At 37.1% G+C, this 17,111-nt stretch overlaps 1 pseudogene; it reads right to left on the bottom strand.

Annotated features, from left to right (window-relative positions):
- Nucleotides 1–3,249: 3,249 nt before the first annotated feature.
- LOC138080157 (small ribosomal subunit protein eS1-like) lies at nucleotides 3,250–4,043 on the bottom strand (annotated as a pseudogene).
- Between the last annotated feature and the right edge of the window lie 13,068 nt (nucleotides 4,044–17,111).

Genomic DNA, 17,111 nt, shown 5'->3' with positions numbered 1-17,111 from the left:
GTTGGGGTAACTCAGAGATTAATATCTGTAGGAAGAAGCTACAATTCCTAGAGCTGGGTAACAGAATGGAAGATACGATGTTACCAGAACCTAGGGAAGAAGACAATTTACTACTGCAGTGTGTAGACTGCTAAGGGAGTACAGCCCAGATCATTTAATGAGATATGGCCAAATGGATAAAAGAGTATGGTGGACTTGGCTGCTACTGATATCTTGATTGGACATGGTAAGGTTATTACTGGAAATTCTTGAAGAAGCTGGAGGCTAGACCTGGAGGGTATGTAGACTCAAACTGGAAACTAGAAAAGACTGCTTCCTTCCTCCACTTTCCAGTTTCTGAAAGTGTCTCCAGTTGACAGCACCTCCTAGCTTGCAAGGGAATCTGGAAAATGAAATTTGTAGAATCCAGTCCTAGCATCATAGATACATGTCTGACACACTTATAGTAAGATGGTGAAAGTGTACTGCTGGCCCTGCCAGATGAAAACAAACAGTTTCCAGTTTTGTTTTGTTTTGTTTTGTTTTAATCCTAACCAGGATCACACAATACCTACCTAAATTCACCAGTGAAAGTCACTCAGTGGTGTCTGACTCTTTGCGAACCCATGGACTACACAGCCCATGGAATTCTCTAGGCCAGAATACTGGAGTCGGTAGCTTTTCCCTTCTCCAGGGGATCTTCCCAACCCAGGGATCAAACCCAGGTCTCCTGCATTGCAGGCAGATTCTTTACCAGCTGAGCCACAAGGGAAGCCCCAGAATACTGGAGCGGGTAGCCTATCCCTTCTCCGGTGGATCTTCGCAACCCAGGAATTGAACCTGGCTTCTCCTGCATTGCAGGTGGATTATTTACCAACTGAGCTATTTACCAGGGCTACTGTTATTGGTCACTAAGCTGCCGTTATTGGTTCTGTTCCAGGGGAGACTCTTAGACACCACCTGTGACATAGAGATATGATGGGATAGGAGACAAAGTAGATACAGGTGGAGGAGACCTAAAAAGACAGTGAACAGAATATTCTGTCCACACACTACATTCCACTGTTAACAGCCATTCTGTGTTGCTGTATTTTAGGTGTGTCTAGGTAAACAGTATATGACTGGATTTTTTAAATCCAATCTGAAAATGTCCATCTCACAGGTAACCTTAATCCACTTTGTTTATTGTGATTATTGATTTATTTGGACTTATTTCTACTAACCCATTTTTTTAACTTTTAATTTTATTTTGGAGTATAGTTGATGAACAATATTGTGATAGTTTCAGGTGTATAGCAAAGTGATTTAGTTACACATATACATGTATCTCTTCTTTTGCAAATTCTGTCAACATTTTTTGTGTTTTTCCAATTTACTATATTTGTCTTTGTTTTTATTCTTTTTCTTTTCCTGATTTATATTGCATCGGTTTTTCTTTATTCCCTTCCATTCATTTGAAGATTATAAATTTGTTTTCAGACATCTCCTACTTAAGTGAATAATTCTTTCCTGAAAATCAGATGTTCTGTATAAAAATCTTAAGCAGGAGTGTATCTCTTATCATTTTAAGTGGAAATATTATAATGGATTATATGTCAATAAAAATCTCTTAAAACATAACTAAAACAACTATCTATCATTAACAAATCATCAGTTTAAGAAGAAAAATACTTTAAAATTGCCTTCTGATTAGAAGCAATTAATATAATTGTAAAGCAGTTGATTTGATGTAAAACTTGGTTTCTCAGTACCAGCAATTTCTGAAACGCATGCTCCTTTGTCAATATGTGTGTTTTATAAGATCACTACATATGATTTTGACATTCTGTTAATTGTATTTGGAATGTAAATCAAATCATCAGTTGCAAAATTTTTTTTAAAGCAATGAGTTTCCCTGATGGCTCAGAGGTTAAAGTGCCTGCCTGCAGTGTGGGAGACCTGGGTTCGATCTCCGGGTTGGGAAGATCCCCTGGAGAAGGGAATGGCAACCCACTCCAGTATTCTTGCCGGGAGAATCCCATGAATGGAAGAGCCTGGTGGCCTACGGTCCATGGGGTCACAAAGAGTCGGACACGACTGAGCGAGTTAACTTTCACTTTCACTTTCAGACATGAAAGTGGTCATGCTGTGCTCCAGTAATATTTTTGGTAAACAGTAGGCTGGATTAGGCCTAGAGGCTATAGTTCACTGACCTTTTCAATATCTAGCATCTCCTGTGGTTATCTGCTTTTTCATTACTGTTAAAATAGTTGTATCTACTGATCTTTTCAAAGAAATGGTTTTTTGTTTCATTGATTATTGTTTTTATTTTGTTGGTTGTTGCTTCCATTTAATTTATTTCCTTCTGTTCATTTGGAGCTTAGTTTGCTCTGCATATTTTAGTTTTTTAGGGTTGAAATTTACATCATTGTTTTGGAATCTTTCTTCTTTTCTAATACAATCACCTAAAAATATAAGTATTCCTGTAAGAAGTGCCATACCTACATCTCAGAAGTCTTAATGCATACATTTTAATTTATTTCAAAACATTTAAAAATGTTTCCTTTATTTCCTTTATGACCAATGAATCCTTTAGAAGTGCACTGTTATTTCCTACTGTTTGGTGACTTTGTGTTTTTCTATTGATTTCTCATTTAATTTCAAAATGGTTAGGAGACATACTCATTTTTTTAATACTTTAAAAATTGAGACTTATTTCGTGACCCAGAATGTGATCTTGATCAATGTCCTGTGGGCATTTGAAATTTGTTTTTTGCTGTTTTGCATATTATTTCATGATTATTATATGGGTGTTGTTGCTTGATTGTGTCCCTCACAAGTTCTGTGTCATTATCTGTATAATTATAAAGATGCTGTAATTGAGTTATTTTGTTCTCCTTATACTTCAATTAGATTTTCTCTGCATGTTTAACCTTATTTTGCATATATTAGTAGGATCTTTATATCTTTGAAACTGACTAGTTTATGAGATATTCCTCCTTATCCTTGGTTATATTTCTCCTTCTGAAATCTACTTAATCTGATATGAAGTGATTGGTATGACTATGTTATATTTAAACTTCTCTATTTACCAATCTGTATCTTTATAAGATAAGTATGTGGGAGATAGCACATAACTGGTTCTTGCTTTTTAATCCAGTTTAACATCTGTTTTTCAGTTGGTCTGATAGGTTATTTAAATATTTAATTTATATAGTTGTCTTTATTAAAAAAAAATTTTTTTTTTACCACAAATAAGATCTTTTATTGTCACCATTAAGAGTCTGCATTTTAAACCGATTCTTGGACTGGTGGCTCGTATCCATCAGCTCATTCAACTTTAGCACCTGTCTCATCCCCAGTAGCTTTTCCAAAACTACTACCTTCACCATGTAGCTCCATGGGTTTTCCCAATTCAAATTTGGGCTTCTTCAGCATTTTTAGTTTTCTAACGAAGACATCGTGGAGCGGATAAATAGATTGGCAAGCCTTTTCTGTGTCTTTTCCGGTGCTATCTGGAATCAGTTTACTGACCACCTCTTTCAAGTGATCTGTCTGCACCTCTCGGGTCATGATCTCCATCATCTTCTTGCGGATCGGGCGCACCTGCTGGTGCTGGGCCTAAGAGGTCTTCCAAATCTGATTGTTGTGCTTTTTAGTAAAACCCACACAGAACAGACGAAGCAGGCAACCATCGGTAGTCTTGACATCAACATGAGTTTCAATCATGGTCTGCCATTTTTTGACCATGGAGCACATTTTGTCACGGGTAAGATCCATACCATGAAAATTAGTGAGGCAGTTTTTGCCCTGAACATCCTCAGTAATTAGCTTGAATTTTCTAAATGCTACTTCATTATTCTGCAGATCAGCAAGACTCACTTCAAAAACACGACCTTTGAGGCCATCAGATGCTATTTTGGTTCCTTGAGTTCCCGTGACCAATGTTTTCCCAATATTCCTTATATTGAACATAGCTGGTGCTTTCACATCATACCAATCTTTTTAGAAAATGGGTCAACCACTTTCTTCTTGGCTCCCTTTTTGCCTCCTTTTGTAAGGCGCTTGTTCTTGCCAACCGCCATGGTGCCGCTCAGAGACCCGAAAGGCTACAGTTGTCTTTAAAACAATCTTGCTTGTTCTCTATTTGTTACCACTATTTTTTGTACATCTTTCTCTCTTCCACCTTCTTGTAGACTGTAATTTTAGTTTAGTTTTGTTTTATTTTGGCCATGTCGTGCAGCTTGTGGGATCTTAGTTCCCTGACCAGGGATTGATCCTGGGCCCTGGACTGCCAGGGAATTCCCTAGATTAAGTAATTTTAGAATTTTTTTAATATCCACTAGAATAGCAGCAAAATGGACTGGTTTTGTGGAAGACAATTTTTCAATGGATTGAGGGGTTAGGGGAGGCATGGTTTCAGGAGATTCAAGCACATTACATTTACTGTGCACTTTACTCCTGTTATTATTACATAAGTTCCAGCTCAGATCATCAGGTATTAGATCCTGGAGGTTGGGGACCCTTGCTCTAGAAGCTTATTAGCGGCATTTCTTTGTTTTTATTGTTTGTTATATGTTTGCAATATATATCTTTTAGTGTACCTTTATATATTTTAGTGTATCTTTGATAGATATAGAAAAGCCTTTACAACTGTATACTTCTGTTCCCCCAATACATTATATTCTTGTCATATTTTGTACCTACATAAGCTATAAGACTTTATATATAATGACTGTTTACTTTAACTGTTACTTCAATTTTTTATTTATTTATAATTTTTAGTTTATATTGGAGTATGGTTGACTTACAATGTTATGTTAGATTCAGGATACATCCAAGTGACTCAGTTATACATTTATCCATTCTTTTTCAGACTCTTTTCTCATGTAGGTAATTACAGAATATCGAGTACTGTGCTATACAGTAGGTATTTGTTCATTATCTATTTTATATACGTAGTATGTATATGTTAATCAAAAACCCCTAATTTATTCCTCCCCCCCATCTTTCCCCTATGGTAATCGTAAGTTTGTTTTCTATGTCTGTGAGTCCATTTCTGTTTTGCAAATAAGTTCATTTGTATCATTTTTTTAGATTCCACATTTAAGTGATATCATGATATTCATCTTTCCTGTCTGACTTACTTCACTTAGTAAGATAATCTCTAGTTCCATCCATCTTGCTACAAATGGCATTGTTTCATTCTTTTTATGGCTGAGCAGCATTCCATTGTGTGTGTGTGTCTCTGTGTGTGTCTGTGTCTGTGTGTGTGTCTGTGTGTGTATGCTACACCTTCTTTATCCATTCATCTATCAGTGGACATTTAGGTTGCTTTCATGTCTTGGCTATTGTAAATGGTGCTGCTCTAAACATTGGGGGTGCATATATCTTTTCAAATTATGGTTTTCTCCAGATAAATGCCCAGGAATGGGATTGCTAAATCATATGGCAACTATACTTTTCATGTTTTAAGAAACCTCCATACTATTCTCCCTAGTGGCTGTACCAATTTGCATTCCCACCAACAGTATAAGAGAGTTCCCTTTTCTCCATACCATCTCTAGTGTTTTTTGTTTGTAGACTTTTTGATGGTGGCCATCCTGACTGGTGTGAGGTGATACCTAATTGTAGTTTTGATTTTCTTTTCTCTAATAGCAATATTGAGCATATTTTCATATGCTTTTTGGCTATCTGTATGTCTTCTTTGAAAAAACTATACAACTTTAAAACATATATTTTTAAAGTTAACTAAGGAGGTGGAAGACCTACTCTAAAAACTATAAAACATTGATGAAGGAAATTGAACATAATACAAAGAAATGGGAAGGTATCCATGCTCTTGAAGAATTAATATTGTACAAATGGTCATACTATCCATAGCAATCTACAAATTTAATACAATCCTTATAAAAATATTTATGATATTTTCCACAGAACTAGAACAAATAAACTTAAAATTCATTTGGAACCACAAAAGACCCAAAACTACCAAAGTAATATTGAGAAAAAAGAACAAAGCTAGAGGTATCACCCTCCTAGGCTTCAGACTAAACTATAGGGCTACAGTAATCAAAAACAGCACGGAACTGGCACAAAAACAAACACATAGCTCAATGGAATAGAATAGAGAGCACAGAAATAAACCCACACACTTATGGTTGACTAATCGACAACAAGGAGGCAAGAATATACAATGGAGATGGGACAGTATCTTCAATAAGTGATGCTGGGGAAACTGGACAGCTATACATAAAATAATGAGATTAGAGCATTTCCTAACACCAAACACAAAAAAGAAACTCAAAATGGATTAAAGACCTAGGTGTAAGACCAGAAACCATAAAACTCTTAGAAGAGAACATAGGCAGAACATTCTTTGACATAAATTGTAGCATATTTTTTGGGTAAATCTCCTAAAGCAATAGAAACAAAAACAAAAGTAAAGAAATGGGACTTAATTATCAATAAAAACTTTTGCATATTAAAGGAAACCAGTGACAAAATGAAAAGGCAGCTTATGAAATGGGAGAAAATATTTTCAAATGCCATGACTGATAAGGGGTTAATATCCAAAAAATATAAACAGCTGATATAATTCAGCATCAACAAACAGCCCAATCAAAAAACAGGCAGAATATCTGAATAGATATTTTTCCAAAGAAAGCATAGCAATGGCAAACAGACACATGAAAAGATGCTCAACATCACAGAGAAATAACAAATAAAAACAACAATGAGATATCACCTCACATCTGTTGGAATGGCTATCATCAAAAAGTCTACAGACAAGAAATGTTGGAGAGGATGTGGAGAAAAGGGAACTCTCGTATAACTGTTGGTGGGAATGTAAATTGGTACAGCCACTATGGAGGGTCACCAAAAAACTAAAATCAGATTTGCCATATGATCCAGCAATTCCACTCCTGGGTATATATCAAAAAAAAAAAAAGGGAATACACTAATTCAAAAAGATACATGCATCCTAGTGTTCATAGCAGCACTATTTACAATAGTTAAGATACAGAAGCAACCTGATAAATAGATAAAGAAGATGTGGTTTATACATACAATGAACTAATACTCAGCTATGAAAAAGGAGGAAATTCTTTGCAACAATGTAGATGGACTCAGAGATTATTACACTTAGTAAAACAGAGAAAGAAAGGTAAATTTTATGATATTACTTATAAGTGGAATCTGAAATATAATACAAATGAATGTATATGCAAAATAGATTCAGAAATATAGAAAACAAATTAGTGGTTATCAAAGGGGAGGGGGAGGGGAGGGGACAAATTAGGGGTAGGGCATTAAGAAATACAAACTACTACATATAAAATTGACAAACTATAAGAATATATTGTATAGCACAGGAAATTATATTCTTTATCTTGTAAGAACTTTTTTGTTTTTGGCAATGCCACGCACAGGATTTTAGTTCCTTTGCAGGATCATAGTTCCCTCACTAGGACTTTAACATGGGCCCTGGCAGTGAAAGCACTGAGTCCTAACCACTGGACTGCCAGGAAGGTCTCAGCTTTTAATGGAATATAATCTGTAAAAATACTGAATCATTAGCCTGTATAGATGAAACTAATATAATATTGTAAATAAACTATACTTCAATTAAAAAATAAGAGACCATTATTAATAAATTATAGCACCTTAAAAATAATAAAACACATTTTTTAAGTTGTGTTGAGTTTTATGAAATGAATGTAAGTTTTTCTTAGGATGGAAAATATTTTTTTCCTCTTTCGTATTTTTAAATTATGGAAGTATTATAACACATTTACAGGAGACTTGGAAAATACAGAACAAAGTTACATACAGTTTCACTATATATTGCAATATTTTTAAGTAGCTAAATTAAGAGTTTTTTTAGTTGGAGTTTCAATACCAAACTCTCAAAGTTAATAGAATAAATATCTGGAAAAGTAGAGGATATAGTAGATATGAAAAGCACCTTTAACCAATTCAACATAATTAAGATTTATACACTTTGCCATTTCCTTCTCCAGGAGATCTTCCCAACTCAGGGATCAAACTCAGGTCTCCCACATTGTAGACAGACGCTTTACTGTCTGAGCCACCAGGGAAGTCCTTTCATACATCAGTAGGATACAAATTCTATTCAAATTCTCATAGACTCTAAACTAGGAGACACTGGAACATATCCAGGGATATAAAACAAGGTGCAAAAATTTTATGGTCTAAAGGTAATTACAATTGCGAGCCATAATAGAAACATGATTAACCTAACAATATAAAATAATTACATACAATTTGAGGGGTTAAATAGAGTGATGTGGTGAGTGGAAATGCATACATGCACATGTTTTCATCCGCCCAGCCAGCCTATGTCTTTTGGTTGGTGTATTTAATCCATTTACATTTAAGATATTAACTGATATATATGATCCTACCGATTTCTTAAATGTTTTGGCTTTATTTTCTGTAGGTCTTTTCCTTCTCTTGTGTTTCCTGCCTAGGGAAGTTCCTTTAGCATTTGTTGTAAAGCCAATTTGGTGATGCTAAATTCTCTTAACTTTTACTTGTCTGGAAAGATTTTGATTTCTCTGTCAAATCTGAATGAGAGTCTTGCTTGGAAGAGTATTCTTAGTTGTAGGTTCTTCCCTTTCATCACTTACAAATTTAAGAAATATATCATCTTCCTGAATAGATGAAGTTAAAAAGGAAGACTGTTTACCTTTGAATTCTTCCCTACCACTTTTCCTACTAGCAACCAATATTTTTGTTATATCTTGTTTTCTTGGTAGCTATTCATTTTGATAGAATTTAAAACTTAAAAAAAAATTTAAACTTAGAAAAAAACTTTTAAAAACTGGGAGAAAAATTTAAAGCTTAGAATTAAAAAAAAGAAGAAGAATTTAAAACTTAGAGAAAAGAAAGTTGTTAGAATGGTATGTACCCTTAACCCAAACAATTGTGTACCTTTTCCCCCCTTTGCTTTATTACAGGTTTTCAGAAATTTGAGCACAAGGTGCCTCAGTGTCATTTTCTTTTTGTTTATTCTTCTTTAGGTTTGCCAAGCTTCTTCAACCCACTGATTGAAATTTTTCTTCAAATTTGAAACTTTTGGCTATCATGTCTTAAAATATTTGTCCTCCCCTACTTCCCAGGCCCTCCAATTACACATAAGTTAGACCACTTGATACTGTGGTAGATCCCCCAAGGGTTATCTATTGGCCAACTCTAGCATCCCGTTTTTCTCTCTTTTTTTTTTTTTAATTTTTATTTTTACTTAATTTTACTTTACAATACTGTATTGGTTTTGCCATACATTGACATGAATCCACCATGGGTGTACATGGTTCCCAAACATGAACCCCCCTCCCACCTCCCTCCCCATAACATCTCTCTGGGTCATCACCGTGCACCAGCCCCAAGCATGCTGTATCCTGCATTGGACATAGACTGGCAATTCGATTCTTACATGACAGTATACATGTTTCAATGCCATTCTCCCAAATCATCCCGCCCTCTCCCTCTCCCTCTGAGTCCAAAAGTCTGTTATACACATCTGTGTCTTTTTTGCTGTCTTGCATACAGGGTCGTCATTGCCATCTTTCTAAATTCCGTATATATGTGTTAGTATACTGTATTGGTGGTTTTCTTTCTGGCTTACTTCACTCTGTATAATCAGCTCCAGTTTCATCCCTCTCATCAGAACGGATTCAAATGTATTCTTTTTAATGGCTGAGTAATACTCCATTGTGTATATGTACCACAGCTTTCTTATCCATTCATCTGCTGATGGACATCTAGGTTGTTTCCATGTCCTGGCTATTATAAACAGTGCTGTGATGAACATTGGGGTACATGTGTCTCTTTCAATTCTGGTTTCCTTGGTGTGTATGCCCAGCAGTGGGATTGCTGGGTCATAAGGCAGTTCTATTTGCAGTTTTTTAAGGAATCTCCACACTGTTCTCCATAGTGGCTGCACTAGTTTGCATTCCCACCAACAGTGTAGGAGGGTTCCCTTTTCTCCACACCCTCTCCAGCATTTATTGCTTGCAGATTTTGGATCGCAGACATTCTGACTGGTGTGAAATGGTACCTCATTGTGGTTTTGATTTGCATTTCTCTAATAATGAGTGATGTTGAGTATCTTTTCATGTGTTTGTTAGCCATCCGTATGTCTTCTTTGGAGAAATGTCTATTTAGTTCTTTGGCCCATTTTTTGATTGGGTCGTTTATTTTTCTGGAATTGAGCTGCAGAAGTTGCTTATATATTTTTGAAATTAGTTGTTTGTCAGTTGCTTCATTTGCTATTATTTTCTCCCATTCCGAAGGCTGTCTTTTCACCTTGCTTATATTTTCCTTTGTTGTGCAGAAGCTTTTAATTTTAATTAGATCCCATTTGTTTATTTTTGCTTTTATTTCCAGAATTCTGGGAGGTGGATCAGAGAGGATCCTGCTGTGATTTATGTTGGAGAGTGTTTTGCCTATGTTCTCCTCTAGGAGTTTTATAGTTTCTGGTCTTACATTTAGATCTTTAATCCATTTTGAGTTTATTTTTGTGTGCGGTGTTAGAAAGTGATCTAGTTTCATTCTTTTACAAGTGGTTGACCAGTTTTCCCAGCACCACTTGTTAAAGAGATTGTCTTTACTCCATTGTATATTCTTGCCTCCTTTGTCAAAGATAAGGTGTCCATATGTGTGTGGATTTATCTCTGGGCTTTCTATTTTGTTCCATTGATCTATATTTCTGTCTTTGTGCCAGTACCATACTGTCTTGATGACTGTGGCTTTGTAGTAGAGCCTGAAGTCAGGCAAGTTGATTCCTCCAGGTCCATTCTTCTTTCTCAAGATTGCTTTGGCTATTCAAGGTTTTTTGTATTTCCATACAAATCTTGAAATTATTTGTTCTAGTTCTGTGAAAAATATCGCTGGTAGCTTGATAAGGATTGCATTGAATTTGTAAATTGCTTTGGGTAGTATACTCATTTTCACTATATTGATTCTTCCGATCCATGAACATGGTATATTTCTCCATCTATTAGTGTCCTCTTTGATTTCTTTCATCAGTGTTTTATAGTTTTCTATATATAGGTCTTTAGTTTCTTTAGGTAGATATATTCCTAAGTATTTTATTCTTTTCGTTGCAATGGTGAATGGAATTGTTTCCTTAATTTCTTTTTCTACTTTCTCATTATTAGTGTATAGGAATGCAAGGGATTTCTGAGTGTTGATTTTATATCCTGCAACTTTACTATATTCATTGATTAGCTCTAGTAATTTTCTGGTGGAGTCTTTAGGGTTTTCTCTGTAGAGGATCATGTCATCTGCAAACAGTGAAAGTTTTACTTCTTCTTTTCCAATTTAGATTCCTTTTATTTCTTTTTCTGCTCTGATTGCTGTGGCCAAAACTTCCAGAACTATGTTGAATAATAGCGGTGAAAGTGGGCACCCTTGTCTTGTTCCTGACTTTAGGGGAAATGCTTTCAATTTTTCACCATTGAGGATAATGTTTGCTGTGGGTTTGTCATATATAGCTTTTATTATGTTGAGGTATGTTCCTTCTATTCCTGCTTTCTGGAGAGTTTTTATCATAAATGGATGTTGAATTTTGTCAAAGGCCTTCTCTGCATCTATTGAGATAATCATATGGCTTTTATTTTTCAATTTGTTAATGTGGTGAATTACATTGATTGATTTGCGGATATTGAAGAATCCTTGCATCCCTGGGATAAAGCCCACTTGGTCATGGTGTATGATCTTTTAAATGTGTTGTTGGATTCTGATTGCTAGAATTTTGTTGAGGATTTTTGCATCTATGTTCATCAGTGATATTGGCCTGTAGTTTTCTTTTTTTGTAGTATCTTTGTCAGGTTTTGGTATTAGGGTGATGGTGGCCTCATAGAATGAGTTTGGAAGTTTACCTTCCTCTGCAATTTTTTGGAAGAGTTTGAGTAGGATAGGTGTTAGCTCTTCTCGAAATTTTTGGTAGAATTCAGCTGTGAAGCCGTCTGGGCCTGGGCTTTTGTTTGCTGGAAGATTTCTGATTACAGTTTCAATTTCCATGCTTGTGATGGGTCTGTTAAGATTTTCTATTTCTTCCTGGTTCAGTTTTGGAAAATTGTACTTTTCTAAGAATTTGTCCCTTTCTTCCATGTTGTCCATTTTATTGGCATATAATTGCTGATAGTAGTCTCTTATGATCCTTTGTATTTCTGTGTTGTCTGTTGTGATTAGCATCCCATTTAATAGCATCTCTTCCCTGAAGGCAAAGGCTTAGGTCATGTGACTTTGTTTATTTTTCTTATGTATTTCATATGCTCTCTATATGCTTCAGTTTGGATAGTTTCTCTTGTTAGTTATCAGATTTACTTAGATTTTCTTCTTTAGTGTCTAATTTGCTGGTAAGCCCTATATGTAATTAGATTTCATATTTTTTCCTATGGAACCTGTTAGACTAATGACATTCAGTCATGAAAAGCTATATAAGCATATTTAATATACCAAATATTCATAAAGTGGTATTAGTAAATGTTTTAATTGTGTGAATTGAAGTACTGGACCAAATAGTTTTTGAATTGGATAATGTGTTTCTCTTCTATATGTGGATATTTTCCCCTATATTAATTGAGGTTTTGATTAGATTATGTTTTAATCTCATATTGTAGGTCTATGTGTGTGGTGTTTTTTTTTTAATAAATGGAGTTATGAAACTTCCTGGCTTCCGAGGTGGCATTAGTGGTAAAGAACCCACCTGCCAATGCAGGAGACCCAAGAGATGCAGGTTCGGTCCCTGGGTCAGGAAGGTCCCCTGAAGGAGGGCATGAAAACCCACTTCAATTTTCTTGCTTGGACAATCCTCATGGACAGAGGAGCCTGGCAGGCTACAGTCCATAGGACTAAGAAAAGTCGGACACGACTGAAGCAACTTAGCATGCACGCATGAAACTTCCCAAGGGAATTTCCAAAAGTGCTCATAGACCAACATAGAATCTTCTAGATCCTCCAAGGGTTATCTATTGGCCAACTCTAGCCTCCCATCAAACAGTGTCTCTCCCCTGAAGGCAAAGGGTTAGGTAAAAGTTAGAGTCGGCATGCGTTGAAGAGTTACCTTAGACTATGCAATAAGAAAGAAGGAAGACTATTCTTTGCTCTGACCTCCACCATATTGGTAACCACTCAAAGATTTCTGGACACATAAGGAGTAGAGAGGGCAGGTACTGGGGAAATAGATTGGATTCCTCGTACGTCCAATTACATGAAGTTCAAACATTGGTTTAGTCACTACTCAGAGGCTATACTCACATTCCAAATTATGAATTTGAATACCTGAAATGCATGTGATAGTGTAATAAATATTAATTTGATCAGCTTTCCGATAACTATTTAGCTATATTGGTTTTCTCAGATCCAAATCAATATCTTTTCCCCTTGGCTTATATTTAAACTGGCCCTAAAGCCCCAGATCCTCTGTATCTGCTTATGGATTCCTAATTATTCTTTCCCCAAAATTTTTATTCCCAGGAGTCATCAAAGTTCCCCAGTTGTTCTCACTAAGGACTTCCCATTTGTTACCATCAGAGGGCGACTTTCAATAATTTCCTGGATCCAGGCTCCCTCTTGGGGTATAATTCTAAATTGCTCCCTGATGTCATTCCTTTACTCTTCCATTAAATCTCTCTAGAACACGGTCATTTCCCCAAACCTATTATCATCAAAGACTCCCCCCCCCCCAGCCCTTTCCTAACCTACTCCCCAAGTGTAAACACAGTTACAGTTATAAAATCAGAGAGACATTCTTGTTTTCTTTTGTATAAGACTAGTTTTGATATTTCAGATCTTATGTCTTCCTGTGAGTATCAATCTCTCTTCATTCATCCATTGATATACCACTAGTTTGCCTTCTATCATATCTAAAACTAACATTTTCAAGCCATAGTTCTCTCTTCATTTGAAGCATGCAGTGGGTTGGCCCTGCCTGCTGATCTCCCACTGTTTCTGGACTGACCTGTCTCCATAAGTAAAGCAGTTGCAGGCTCCCTATAGTGAACTCAGCCTATTCAATGATGTTGTTTCATTCTTCTTATAAGAACAGGCCTCTTCTTCTTCATCTAGTCATGGCTATGTGAAAGTTGATCAGTCGTGTCTGACTCTTTGTGACCTCACGGACTGTAGCCCACCAGACTCCTCTGTCCTTGCAGTTTTCTAGGCAAGAATACTGGATTGGGTCACCATTCCCTTCTCTAGGGGATCCTTCTGACCCAGGGATCAAATCCAGGTCTCTTGCATTGCAGGAAGATTCTTTACTGTCTGAGACACCAGGGAAGCCCAGTCCTGGCTATCCTGCTATGTATTCACAAATGTGACCAGTTCAAAACTAACAGACATATCAGAGCTAAACTAAGAGCACAGAGCAGAGGTGTGTAGAGAGGTAAATGCCTCAAAGAGTCTTGGATAAGCCACATAAAGCCTTTGATTCTGGTTCCATGATGATTTTTTCCTTGTAACTACTTCTTCTTTAAGAACAAGATAAAAAGGAAGAAAAGTTGAGGATGGCTATTTTGTACCACCAACACTGCATTGTTGTTGTTCAGTTACTGACTCATGTCCAGTTCTTTGCAACCCCATGGACTCCAGCACGCCAGGCTTCCCTGTCCTTCACCATCTTCCTGAGCTTGCTCAAACTCATGTCCATTGAGTTAGTGATGCCATCCAACCATCTCCTCCTCCCTTCAATCTTTCCCAGCATTAGAGTCTTTTCCAATGAGTCAGCTCTTCACATCAGGTGGCCAAAGTATTGGAGCTTCAGCTTCAGCATCAGTCCTTCCAATGAGTATTCAGGACTGATTTCCTTTAGGATAGACTGGCTTGACCTCCTTGTAGTCCAAGGGACTCCTCTCAAGAGTCTTCTCCAACACCACAGTTCCAAAGCATCAATTCTTCAGTGCTCAGCTTTCTTTATAGTCCAACTCTCACATCCATACATGACTACTGGGAAAACCATTGCTTTGACTATATAGACCTTTGTCAGCAGATTGATGTCTCTGCTTTTTAATATGCTGTCTAGGTTTGTCATAGCTTTTCTTCCAAGGAGCAAGTGTCTTAATTTCATGGTGACAATGAAACATGGCAACAATGCATAGCAGTTAAAAATCAAGCCCCAAATCTCACATAGCCTATTTGTGATTTTTCAACTAGGCATTCAATTACTCATTTCACCTATGGATATAAATATTTGTGTCTACTTTGTACCAAGTACTACTGCTACAGGCACTGGGGAGATAGTAGTGAACTCAGCATCATAATCCATGCCACATTACAGTGTATGTTCTCCTAAAGGAGATGGATAAAAATTTTTAAAGTATATAGATTCAGACAAATCTAAGGACTTTGAAGAATAATAAAGCACAATAAAGAGACAGAATTTCAGTGGAAGAGAGTACCTATTTGGAAGGAAGACCTGCCTATGAGGTGACACTCACCCAGAAAAATGAATGGAGTGAGAGTATAAGCCATTGGGAGTTTTTGGTGAAGAGTGTTCTAAAGACTAGAATGAACAAACCTTGAAAGGAAATGAGCTTAGCCTGTTTAAGGAATAGCAAGAAGTCTAAGATGGCAAGAATTGCTGCTGCAATGGAGAGACTAACAGGAGATGAAGTTAGGGAGAAGGGTGATCTTGCATAAGATAGTAAACAGTTTTGATTTTACTTTTTTCATTTATTTATTTTAAAATTATCTACCTGCGATACAGGAGACCTGGATTCAGGACACGGGTTCAGTCCCTGGGTTGGGAAGATCCCCTGGAGATGGGAATTTATTTGGCTGTGTTGGGTCTTAGTTGCAGCCCTTGGGATCTTTTGTTGTGGCACACAGACTCTCTAGTTGTAGCGTGCAGGCTCAGCAGCTGTGGCACACTGGCTTAGTAGCTCTGTAGCATCTGGGATCTTAGTTCCCTAACCAGGGATTGAACTCATGTACCCTGCATTGCAAGGCAGATTCTCAACCACTAGACCACCAGAACAGAGAAGGCAATGGCACCCCACTCCAGTACTCTTGCCTGGAAAATCCCATAGACAGAGGAGCCTGGTAGGCTGTGTCCATGGAGTCGCAAAGAGTCGGACATGACTGAGTGACTTCCCTTTCACTTTTCACTTTCATGCATTGGAGAAGGAAATGGCAACCCACTCCAGTGTTCTTGCCTGGAGAATCCCTGGTGGGCTGCCGTCTGTGGGGTCACACAGAGTTGGACACGACTGAAGTGACTTAGCAGCAGCAGCAGACCACCAGAAAAGTTCTGAATTTTATTTTGAATGTGATAGGAAAGTATTGACAAGATTTGAGCAGAAGTCTGTGATTTTTTTTTCACATTAAAAAAAGACCTATCTATAGAAATACTTTTTTTCTTTCTTTCCCCTTCTTCTACACATTTTACACTGTCTCTGTATTTAACCAGGTGTTCATGAGGACATAAAAGAAGAAGGCCACTGTGCACCCAGGAAAATGGCATACTTGGACCATAGTTCATAGATTCTTTATTAAAAGTCAAGGAAGATCACTTGGGATTCTTTCTGATAAAAGTGTCTGATTTCTTAAGGGAAACAGAGCTGATAAGAACTATCAATATGCATCTAATCTCTGACTGATACATTGTTCACTCCCTAACATTACTTCCTCTCCTCCCACCTCACCCCCCATTTTCCTGCAAAGAATATTCATCACTAAGAAAGCTGCAATTGTGTTTAGGCAGCCTATGGTAAAAGGGAGCTTTGGCTTAGACCAAGGTGGTTGAAAAGCAGTCATATTTGGAATACATTTGGATAATGGAATCAATAGTTCTTGATGATGAATTGAGTGGATGTGTAGTTGAGGAAATAAGAGGAATCAAGGATGCCTTCTGCCTGAACAACAGAATGAATGGCAATGTCATTCACTGAGATGGTAAAGACGGAGGGGGTCCAGGACAGCATTCAAGGCTGCCAGCCAACGATGGGCCTGGCAGGTGGGAAATAAGGGCAATAGTCCGAATCCAGCCTGACAGTAGTTTTCTGCTTGCAGCCAGTGGACCACAGTGCTTCACTTGGGATGTGGCTGGAGCTGAGGGCCGGGCATGCTCTGCTCAGGAGACGGAAATTCCAGCTTGATACTTTTCTAAGAAGCCTCAGCCTAAT

Source organism: Capricornis sumatraensis, chromosome 5 (genome assembly GCF_032405125.1).
Source record: "Capricornis sumatraensis isolate serow.1 chromosome 5, serow.2, whole genome shotgun sequence".
Taxonomy (NCBI): domain Eukaryota; kingdom Metazoa; phylum Chordata; class Mammalia; order Artiodactyla; family Bovidae; genus Capricornis; species Capricornis sumatraensis.
This window is presented reverse-complemented; position numbering and strand designations above follow the sequence as displayed.